At 36.4% G+C, this 12,378-nt stretch overlaps 2 protein-coding genes across 2 annotated transcripts in view; one reads left to right on the forward strand and one right to left on the reverse strand.

The window, feature by feature from the left end:
* LOC5520731 overlaps window positions 1-2,085 on the reverse strand; it is a 39,771-nt gene extending 37,686 nt beyond the window's left edge. The window contains exon 1 of the mRNA XM_032365867.2: window positions 1,842-2,085. The gene's annotated coding sequence lies outside the window, so the exon portion shown is untranslated. The remainder of the gene's footprint in view (window positions 1-1,841) is intronic.
* LOC5520842 overlaps window positions 1-12,378 on the forward strand; it is an 89,837-nt gene that overhangs the window by 23,318 nt on the left and 54,141 nt on the right. The window lies entirely within an intron of this gene.

A 12,378-nucleotide genomic window follows, 5' to 3' on the forward strand; every position in this document is an offset into this window, starting at 1 on the left:
AGCTTCCTTTCCTTGGCCCACGGACCCCTCCCCCCTTCTCTTTACCGCCGCTACGCAGGCTATGCATCATGGGCCTTAAAGGGACCGTCTCTACGCTGTGGCCCATTGAGCTCCACTGAAAATAAACTATTCAATACTTTTCCCCTTTTTGTTTGAGAACCAAATTATATATTGTATTTTTTTCATAAAATAGGAAAATAGAGAATACAAAAACTTTGGAGCTCAATACAGGGAAGTATTTATTTTTATTATTTCCTATGTTGTTAACCGTTGCATGGTCGTATTCCGCTAACATCAAATTGTGTTATAACTATAGCGACCTCGAATATTATTTGTTTGTCATGAGAATTCCCTTTTTAAAACGGCATTGGTATTGTACACATTTTATCATATTTCAGGTTAGACGTTAAAAATAGTTCGTAAGAACATAAAAGAATAGAACAACCCAGCCTCATCTAAAAATTAGACGACGTGACAAACTTGCCTATTACTTAGGTACATTTTAAACCCTAAGCATTTATAGATCACAGATCTATGCGTCAGGTCGTTTTAGTATCTGGCTTTCATGCTCTTAAAATCACATTTTTTATATACTGAAACCCCATAAAACGGGATTCATTCTGTGCACTCAGTCTTGATGGATCACAGGTCTATCATCAGGTCTCTGTTTGACTATCCGATCATACGTGCTCTTAATATCAAAATCACATGCATATTCACAAAGAAACTCACTATAAATATCTGGAATATTGTGATTATATGGTATATGATTACTAAACCAGGGAAATCCCTGCTTACACCTACCTTTACCAATGCACATGGTGTGATTTTCACCTACTAAGAGTTACTAAGACTACCGTCCAGTGTCATTGTTATGATATATGTTTAATCTGAAGAACAGCCTAACATGAGATCATGAATATTTTTCTTTTTATCAAAATGAACGGTTGAATTTCCATTTTTTCGTTAATATTTGTCGTCGGTAATAAGTATACGTACCCAATTATCCTTCCGATACAACTTAAGTAAACGTTACATTTATAGAATTTTAGTCAATTTAATAAAGGTGTTCGTGTACGGTGTTGCTTTAAGAGTGCTTCGATATTTGTTGTTTCTTATCCCTCGCAGACAAATCCAAAAAGTATTTTACATTATCTTTTATTTTTATTATGAGTCGCATGGTATTAAGATTTGAAAATTCTGTAGATTCTTGCAAACAATTTCCAGCTTAGTCAGTCTTAAAAAAAGATTCTTAACATAACTACTAATTGAAGCTTTTGATTAAAGAATGCAAATAGTTTGTCGATTAGAATACCTAGAAGGGAGCTCGCAGGATAATCATCCCAAATATTGCAGTAGTATTTGAGTGTCACGTAAATTTGAAACACCCTAGAGGGATTGTCATCATACCTTTGTTTACAATAAAACAAACAAACAAACAAATAAACAATCCAGAACACTCAATGAATTCAGTACAAACACAGATAATGACAACAAGGAACTCAACTCCGTATGCTTGGTGTTTTAAAAATTCTCTTACCCATTGCTATCTATTTTTTTGCAATTTAGAATATCTTTCTCTTGAGCTTTTGATATTACAGTATTTGAAGGTGATTCATCTGTGTCGCATTTCGATTAAAATTTGTGTTACGTGTATGTCAATAAGCATTTTTAAAATGACCGAATGCAAAAACTCAACAATAATTGAACGAAAATACCAAATTTAAATTTCAACAAAGGTTTATGTTTGAAAAATGTCATGAATTCAAAGTATCAATTTGAAAAAATCCTCAGGCGGCTGAGCTGCCTGTTAGCCCAGAAAAATGACATTTTTACCTTACCTTTATATTCTCACATTTTTCTCTCTTTTCACTAATTCTTTTATTCTTTTCCCAACTAGGTAAGGCAGTAACTGCGTGTAGTATGTCCGTTACAGCAATCCCTTATGATTTAAAAGAATCCAGATTTTTTTCAAAGCAATAAACTTTTTCCAATATTTTATGCTTATCGTGACAGCGTTATTTCACTTCCACGGTTTATTGCAACACTTTTAATATCCCCGTTCCTAATTGTTTAGATATGCAAAATAACGTAAATACAAGCCAAATGCTTATATCAGCCTACTCAAAGGCAAAGTGCTTCTAAATTTTACGAGTTAAGGTACATCACCTATTTGTCAACAGAAAAATGTTGGGTTAAAAAATCTCTGGTAGAATATTATTAATAATTCTGGAATTGAACTTGGCTAACTTAAAGTTATCCAACAAATATACATTTTTATGATAAAGGATCGAAAAAATAAGCTATTACCTAGAGAAAATGTAAAGATTAGAAAATTATCTATTCCATTTTTCTCCTTGAGACTGAAAGCGTTATTTGTTATCTAAAGAGTTCGAACCATCTCTTCTCTTGTGATAATGTTTTTGCAAATCTACTTATGTTGTCATTCTAGTGCTGTGTTTGTCACTTGTCAATCGGGCTATGCAATCTGGCTAAAAAACTCTTCGTTAACGTTGAAGAAAACCAGAGAACAAAGACGTTTTATAACTAATTTAGTTACTTTATTTACAGCTCATAATAAGTGTCGAAATGAAATACCACATTTGGGTACTAATATCAGACGAAAAGGGATAAATCGTGACAAAAACAGGGGGCTTATTGTCTGAACCTCCTGTCTGATTTATAGTTACCGTGGCGATTCAATAGCACACCCGAGAGAATTTGATTTTGTGAGTGGTCACGAGCAAGCGTTATTAATTTTGAAACTCACTTTTTAATACCAGCTGTCTATTTCATTCGCTAACGGTTTTTGGCAATGACAGTTCTTATTTCATTTTTATTTTTTCGTTTATAACAAACAAGAAAACGAACGGACTGACAAAAAAAGACTAACACAAAAAAACACACACAAAAAACAAGCAATTGATGCATACATTGAGGCATACATAATAGGGGTTTCACTTCGCCCCGGCGGCCTGGAACCGCCAGCTACTTAAAAAAATGATTTATTTGAACTAGCCCCCTCCGCAGGCATCTCAAAAACAGAACAAGAAAAAAAAAGGTTGGGTCTTCTGTGGCAAAAAAACGGAAGTGACTTCTCCTTAGTCTCCCTCCTCCGCAATTTCGCCACAGGTAACCCATGCTATATTTGAACTAATAAAATAAAATAGCTTCCACCCCCTTCTTATAAATCCCCAACGCCTACTCTGAAACTTAATAGGACCCCGATTAAGGATAGTGGACATGTTGGTAATTTTTTTTACGCTATTTTCGATTAAGTGGAACTACGCTTAATGACAGAATGCTTTATCATTTCACAAAAAAAATATTAAAAGTTCTAAAGCATTTACTTGTAATCATAAGAGAAACGTAAAATTTGGGCACAAAACAAACTTGCACAGAGACTAGGCTACCGTCGATGAATGTTGAGTTTTGTAACGCAAATTAACTTTCAACATTACCAATCCAATGTATTTTGTTCATAGAAATGAATATATTAGCTTTTTTTCTATTAATTTAACGTAATTCCGATGAAAAAACATAGCTAACCGCTGTTTTTATCACCGTTGAGCCTGCTCGTTATTGGTTGACGCTGAATGGAGTATTGTCAGATTGCCACAAAATTGTTAGCATAGCTTTAGCAGCGATTATGCTCCAATCTGCGTTAATTATTGGACCAACAGAATTTAGCCTGCTTGCAGGCGGTACTTGGTGTTATCATCGCGGAAAACCCGCTCGTTCGGTGATCGGGAGCCACCTTGTATTTAAAGCCGCGTGGTTCCTGGGGGCGAGCGGCCCTGCGCCCGTTTTTGCGTTGGCCCCCAGGAACCACGCGGCTTAAAATACAAGATGGCGCCCGATTATCGAACGGAGAGGGTTTTCCGCGATTATAACTCCGAGTACTGTACAGGACCCGAAATGATCCTCGTTTCTCGAAATACCCGAAAATTCGCGGGATGGTTCTCTTTATAGATTTTGAGATTTATATATTTTTCTCGAGCTTCTCGGGCCCTAAATTCACAGGCTTAAATATTAAGAAAGTTCTTGGGACCTCGCAGTCACCCGAGATTTTTCGGGTAAATTTTTTGCTTCGGCAAAACTTCGAAAATAGCCTTATTGAGCGTAATCATTTGGAATATGAACAAGGTGGAGGTTCAAACTTTTGTATAACACGAAAGCGGTTTTCAAACAGGAAAACATGCGAAATGTTAAACAAAATGCAAAATTAAGTTTTCGGTTTCGATAATTCTCGGGTATTTCGAGAAACTGGCGCCATGACCCGAAACGATCCCAGAACCCGAAACGATCCCCAAAAGTACCCCAACTGATCCCAGGACCCAAAACGATCCCCAAAAGTACCCCAACTGATCCCGGGGCCCGAAACGATCCCCAAGAGTCCCCGAAATGAACCCCAAGGAATTACAGTAATGGACAACTAAAGGAATGTGTAAGGATTGGCTTTCAGTTTTAAAAACATATGAAACATTTAAGCGTTATTTGTGTAACTATAAGGAAATTTACATTAACTAAAACCATAGTATTAAGAGTTTAATATACGACTGCGCGAGAAATACAGTGGTTAACACCACCAGGCCAGGTATTGGTACTATAGAAGTTGCAGTGTCCTCTGTGCGCATATGCATTATAACATCATTACAAATGTTTATACGCTAGTGGTTGGTCCCTGATAATAATCAATAAGATCTTTTACACTCTTGTCAGGGCTTCTGGAATTACGCGCTTGTGCGGAACCGCGTAATTTGGCTTTTTCCGCGTAATCCGCGTAATGTACAAATCTCCGCGTAATCCCGCGTAATTTGGCTATATTTTGAAACACAAAACATTTAATTGCACAGCTGATGTGTTCTTTTAGGGTTCTTACCTCTATTTCTCGTAAAAAAAAAAGAGATATTCTTCGTAAGAGTGCGATATTTCGAACTAAATTTCGAAAACAAATAAAATGACTAGGCGTTCTTTGCTAAACCGCGAAGGCTTACGACTAATACCAAAATACCTTTTTTAATTGGCTGGTGGCTAGGAGCCAATGAAAACCTGTCTAAGATATTTTCACGCAAAAAATTAACCTTTTCAAGTTATTTCGTACTTTCCTTCGGTACAAAATGTAGTTTGGACGTAACAGTTGATATTCCGTGTAATTTAGCACGTAATTTAGTAAAAAATCACGCAAAATTTTGATTTTTAAAAATAAATATATTGCAAAATCCCGCGTGATTTAGCGCGTAATGATTGATTTTCCGTGTAATTTAGCAGAGAATCCCGCGTAATTTTGAGTTTTTTTTTTTCGCGTAATTCCAGAAGCCCTGTCTTATCCAAAACACCATTGTTATCCGTATGAATATTCTTTTCAAATGACTATGAAACTGGTTAATTTTATCTCTCTTCCAGTCTTTGAGGGAACCCTATTTTTTTTTTTCGATGTTTATTCTTACCTTCCTTTTACCGATATTTTATTCTGGCCTTTCTTAACTGACAACTATTCAGGCGCCCGTTTCTCACCCGAGAATTCTCGGGCCCGAAAACGTTTTATTTTTTAAATTTGAAAAGCTGGCTAATTTCTATAAACTTTATGGTATCTAAATGTGTTGAAATATTGTCAAACATCGTATTTTACCACGAAGATTCATGTGAAGGATGATCCTCTTTATAGATTTTGATCTTTCCCGAACTTCTCGGGCCCTAAATTCACGACCTCGCAGTCACTCGAGACTTTTCGGGTAACTTTTTGGCTTCAGCAAAACTTCGAAAATAGCCCTATTGAGCATAATCATTTGGAATACGAACCAAGTGGAATTTCAAACTGTTCTAAAACACGAAAGCGGTTCTCCAGAAGGAAAACATGCGAAATTTTGAGCAAAAATGCAAGAGAATTCTCGGGTGTTTCGAGAAACTGGCACCAGGACTTATTTCAGTCATGTCCATGTAAGCTTTTGGTCTAAATTAGTAAACCTATACTATACAGGAAATTGCTAAGCGAGCTTTTAAAGGCAACCCAAATAATAGTTTAAATAAACGTCGGTGGCAGAGTTCGAAATCTGAACCCTGTAAGTTTTGCAATTTACATGTAATTGTTTTCATCGGTGTAATTAACTCTGAGCCAATCTGAGAAACATTGATCCAGTACATTTCATTCAAATCGGTGTCAGCTGTGGGATAATGCTGTAGAAAATCTTGTGCTGTCAAGATAATAAGTATTCTGGCCCAGCTAGCTAGCTATGAGAGAAACATCGTAAGAGATGTCAAAATTGCCGAGTTGATTAGATTATAGCAAAAGATATAATCTAACCAACTGCAAACGTTTGCTAATCACATCTTGAACATCTATTAAGAGCCCTCAAGGGCTATAGAGGAATTTAAGTTACCTGGGAGAGATAGATCTAATAAATAGTCCTAGGGAAATTGGTTGTTTAAGATTGTGGGGAGTTTTCGTTTTTTTTTTTTTTTTGCTAGTAACGCAGTTAATGCATGAATTAGAAAGAGTTTAAAAACTGTCTGAAGACATTGTTTAATATCGAAGACCTTAACGCAATTATAGCAGTTAAACTTGTATACTTTGAATAAGAATTGAAAGTTTACTCGCCAAACGATGTTAAATCAAGGAATGTCAATGGTGATCAACTGTTAATAATGTTTAGAGATATTATTTTGCTTTTGTTTCGCATTGCTTCCGCCGTTTTTCACTATTTTTAATAATTACACTGTCGATAGCTCTAATTAGATCAACGTTTTGTTGTTATCTCTTTCTGTGCGTACGTTTTTCATGTTTCATTTTGTTGTGCGCCAATGTTTTGAAAAAACATTACTTATGATTTGAGTCCATATTTGTTAGATGTAGAAGCTTTAAAAATGATGATCAAGGCTTCTGCAAGCCTATACTGACGCCATAAACGTTTGGAATGCAATCTGATAAGGTACTCGAATATGAATAATATGTGGTGAAGCTCTTCTGTATCTTCGTAAATTGCTTCTAGTAACTAATAAGCAGAGTTGTGGTTGAAAATTGATCGATTATTAGAAAAAAAACAGGCCGACTATTACTTTCAGAGGAGATAAAAATAATCGACGACAGTTAAGTGATTTAAAATTTCGGTGTGGTTGTAAGGATGGATATGAATTATTATCAGAGCCATAGTAAGTCTTATTAATTTAAAAAAAATTAAAAGAAGTAAATAAATGAAGTTAACAATTCATGAATATTCTGAAACAGTTTTCTAATTATTTCGAATTCTGCCCTGGAATTTTTTAATGCACCACAGAGAACTTCGAATCTTCGAGAACGTGGTGTGCCCTACTGCGAAATATTTTGCTAGAGCTGCAAATCAAGCCCTTTACTTGGCTTGCGCCTTTCATAAACACAGCCGTAAAAAATCCGACGCCTTTATATAATAACAGCCAGCTACATAATGTTTTGGCCGTGTATTCTTAAACACATTAGGATAATCTACAATGATTTACTTGAGCACTTCAATCTGATTTTTCTAAAACAGTTTTCAGCTGTTGAAATCGAGTTTTCTCTTAGCGCTTTACTTCCAACATCTGCTTTGATCGCTATACGCGGGACAAGAAGTCGCTTTTGGGTGTTAAAATGCAGCTATCAAATGTTATTTTCACAAAACATGATTTTTTAAGGGTGTGCTCAACATGGGCATAGGCAAACGATGATACTGGGGTTGCATCATGGATACCTACTCTTAATTTAATTTCCAAATTGTCATTATAGAATATCGATACTTGAACTTTTTCAAGGAGCTGGATGCTGAAGAAAATCCCTCGAGCTATAATCATTTGCTTTTAAAAAGATTAAGGTCAGAACTGTGTTTTAGCGGTTTGCCGTATTTTTATATCGAGTGCAACTTATTGTAAGGTCTTACCATTTGCTTTGTCGTCTAGAATTACGTTTTCGTTATCAACTCACGTTTCTAGATGGTCCCTCTTAGGTGTGATAATACCTCTCTCCCAAGAGATTATTTTTTCTGGGGCTAGAGGCTAGGTAAGACTGATGACATTCTGAATAAGATGCTTTATACAAGCGGAATCCAGATTTTTATTGAGATAGGAGGTCTGCCCTGGTAGGGCTAAGCTCTCTGTTTTGGAATAACAGAGAGCAAGAGTGATTTTATCTTTGACCTAGGTAAATACATAGGTTTTGCTCTGTTATTCTTGTTTTTATTTACTTTTACTATGGCAATGTGTTAATATTTACTTTTATAAAAGAGGCTGCGATTCCCAGGAAAATAAATTAATATAACTGTGGTCATTTTTATTATCTCTGGATTTTGTGCCGCTTTCTACGTACGAAGAGCAACCCACCCCACCCCTCACTGTCTTATAAAATGTTCAATGTGAGTGCTTGTGAGTGCCTTGTAACTCAAATCATTACATAAGACAGGGCCATGTATCGTAACATTATTTATAGTTTAAGGTTCCATCCATCCTTGTTATTCTAACCGATATAATTTCCAGTCCGGGCGAATTCTTTTGATTCGGTTAAGTGAGGCGCATATGAAGCGTTATTGATCATGTCTTGCGATATTAATTTGCGCTACACAAATACCAAACATTCGCATTTACAAAGGAAAATAGAGAGAGCACGAAAGAGGTCAGTGCTTCGTTAAAGAACGCTTTCGCTCTCTTCAAGTACATCCCGATAGGTGGATAAGTTTCTTGATCAAAACTAATCTCATGCTTGACATAAAGTTAATCATAATTAGAGCTACTCAGAAATTGATGCTAGATACACTTTACGGGTGCCTAACGAAAACAACAGCTGAAAACTAAGGAAAAGGTTCAAATAGTATCAGCATGTTTTATCAAAACAACTAAAGGATTGCTTCTGATCCAAAGGCCAATTTTTCTTCACTAAGTTTATGTTAGGAAAGAGAAGCAGAATGAACAATGACTTATTTAACGAAAAGGAACATTAAGGCAAATTTAAGGTAAAAGTACCCTCTTTCAGTCTTTCATGCCTCGACAATAAAAAGATCGCCTTCCCCTGCCGGTTTTCGAGGATCCCGCGCTTCTTTCTTCGGCCACGAAAGTCACGTCGGGAAGAACTGAAGCAGTAGAGTCATTTAGGGGCGCCCGCAAAGAGCGCTTGGTCAAGCATGCATTTAGCGGAGCCAGCGCGGCCGCAGGCCGTGCGCGGAGCTCTATAGGTATAGAAATATGGTATAGCTATGCTACTTGATTTTTGTTGTCATCGCGCGGGTACCTTGTGGTGTCACACGCCAAGTCAGTCAGCTATGCAACTCCCAGGCCTCCTCGGCCCCAAAATGGCGACGATATGCAAGCACGGAGGAAGAAAAAAAGTTCATGTCAATTTGTCTCGCCCCCAGTCTCGGCTCTGTTTAAAAAACCACGCGGCGGGCAAAGGACCACGCGAAGACGGTTCAGCATGCATTGCGTTTGCATTGTCTTAATTCCCACTGTCCGTGAGCCTTTGCGCGCCGTCTTTTTTCTTTCTCTCCGCAGACGATCACGACTGGGAACGAGTCAGCTTGTCAATTACGTGGAATTCAGTGCCTGTTTTTTTCTGGCCTTAAATTTTTTGACTAAAGGATAAAGGCAACTAGAGGAGTTCTACTTATATTTATTCACGCCAAGATTTATGCGATGATATCCCAAGAAGAAGGGAAATTATCCCAAGAAGAAGAGAAATTATTCACTTGTTGTGTCGACTCACATTAAAAAGCGAGCACATCCACAAGCAACAAACAGAAAGCGACAAAAAGAAAAACACTGCTAAGGTGAGTTTCAGACGACGATTTGTATTGAAAATATGACAGTTATTGTCTTTATGTCCTGTTCTCTTTTTTAGTCCTTCGAAGATTAATAAGTACTTAAGTTATTACTTAAGTTAGTACACCAAATTTTTCAACTTACAAGATAAATTTTTCTTCCCGAGGATGAAAAACCCAAAATGCAACCCCTATTGTCTATATATGTTTTTGTTTATATTGTCTGCACCTTGCACCTCATGTTTTTTTTATTTAAATAGCTGTGGAAAATTAGTAATATTAATATTATAAGTTAAGTTAAGTATAATGGCTTGATGATAAGAAAGAAAGTTTTGAAATAATAAATCATTTTTTTTTCTTTTATCAACCAGGGACTACCTGAGGGCCATGATAAATGCTAAACACTGGAAGACATGAGAACTGAAAACCATAATGTCTTGAAGATAACAGTAGGAAATTCTTATGCACTAGTCATTTGAAACCTCCACACCCATGGTCCCGGGAAATGTTGGGGGATTAGACCTTAAACAACTGTTGTAATAAAAGCCCCACCCTTCGGAAACAAACTGTACTCAAATGCCCCTATCACTAGGGAATATAACTGTACATTTGAGATGACTTGTTATCAGAAATGAGCTGTTTATATCTCTCAAAACGTTTTTGTAATATGTCGAACAGTACATTGCAAGTATATACAGAGAGTTTGCTTTCCTTACACTTTATTTATTCTGCAAAATATGGTTATCTATTCCCCTGATTGGTTTTGCAAGATGATGGAAGGCTGTTTCCAATTTTTATTTGCCCTGAACTGTCCTGGGTGGGGACAAGTCTAAAAGACAAAGGGGAAGTATAAGAAAGTACTGGATATAATTATTGCATTATTGTTATATTTTGTTTATAAAACTTTTCAAGGACATTTCTTCCATTTTCCTCTCCCTGTTATCTTTTTTTTTATCCAATTGATGCTCTTTGCTATTTCCCCTTTACACCAAAAAGAATAAATGAACAGATTTTGTTGAAATAAGAATTTTATTTAGCACTTATACTGATATCTTGTTTTTAGAATTTGTTTTCCAAGTCAGTCTGTTTCCCATTGCATTTATTTTTGAATATAAAATGCCTGGATTTAGGGCCATCCTAAATGGTGGATGCACCAAAATATTATGCATTACTGGATGTATATTTGGGAATTTAAATTTCCATAGTGACATAGCTGTCAACCTCGCTTTCGGAACAATCTTGTGAAAATACAGTAAATGTATCAGAAGTACCAAGATAGCTAATGCGGGAGAATACAAGAGTAGTAAAGAAGAGTAAATGTATGGATATTTTCAAGAAAATTAGGCTTGAGAAAAGGATCAAAATCTTGAGACCGCCACCTAATGTGAGAGAGTTGACAGCTATGTTGTGATGGGAAATAACCACTAAGTGCTACATGAAAACTTCAGTATGGCATGTTTTTAGAAGCCATAGACTAAACAGTGTCCAATTATTCTATCCTATCTTTGAAATGCTGTTACACCCATTCCTTGTTCTTCGCAAGAACAAAGCTTGTCAGAATGTAGCTTTGTTACAAATGTACATTGACAGAACTTTTATGAGCGGAAATGTTGTTAAGGGTGAGATACTAGCAACAACCTTGTGCTTTTATATAATATAACAAATCTGTTTATCAACCTTAAGATAGTGGAAAAAGGGAAATATCAAGAGAGTGCTCAATCCAATTATTCCCATTACTGTTATATTTCTTTACCAAACCTGGTGGAGTCAATTTCTTTTGTTTTCCTCTCCCCGTCATCTAATTTTTTTAAGCAATAGATATTCTTTGCTGTTTCCTCTCTACCCCAAACCTTGGAGTAGGCAACCAACAATAGGCCACTATATGGTAAAAGGTGTGTCCACCAAATATGTAATGCATGAAAGGAGATATATTTGTGGATTTTAATTTTCACACATATTTCTGAATAATCAGTCCAATGAATCGCCACTTAATCGATACATAAAAACTAAAGTATATGGCATCTAAACTGACTATGTTTTGGGGGATCTTTGGAATGCAGTTACATCCATGACATATTCTTTACAAGGGCAACGCTTGTAAGTATATTGTTTGTATTAAAAAAATATTCACAATGGAACTTCTACTATGAAGGAACAGAATAGATCATTAGACTCTTGACAACTTTGACAGCCATAGTCACACCAGGAATTGTGTACTTTAATGTACTGCATATTTTATATTATTAAATGATGGCTGGATACATTTTGTTACTATAGGCTGTAATAAATTTTGGTATTTTTAATCTCATTAAAAAATCCATTCTAAAGGCAAGGAGAGCAGGATCCTAGACCCCTAGTTATCCTAAAACTATCTCAATCAAGTCAACACAAGGTGTTCAATGCGGGCTCCGCTTTTAGGCAGTGCCTAAATCTATATATTATTGCAGCTGGGTCATTCTAAATAACAAGTAAGGCCTAGTTTAAACGCCGTACTTTCCATGAGCCGTATTCAATGCAACTTGTGGGGATTATTCAAACCCCAGAGGTCATGTTCTACGGTCGTGTCCTACGCTCCGGTCACCAGTCAATTCGCCCGACTGTGGCGAGGACAAACCGCAAGAAA

The sequence above is a fragment of the Nematostella vectensis genome, chromosome 7 (genome assembly GCF_932526225.1).
Source record: "Nematostella vectensis chromosome 7, jaNemVect1.1, whole genome shotgun sequence".
In the NCBI taxonomy this organism is placed as follows: Eukaryota; Metazoa; Cnidaria; class Anthozoa; order Actiniaria; family Edwardsiidae; genus Nematostella; species Nematostella vectensis.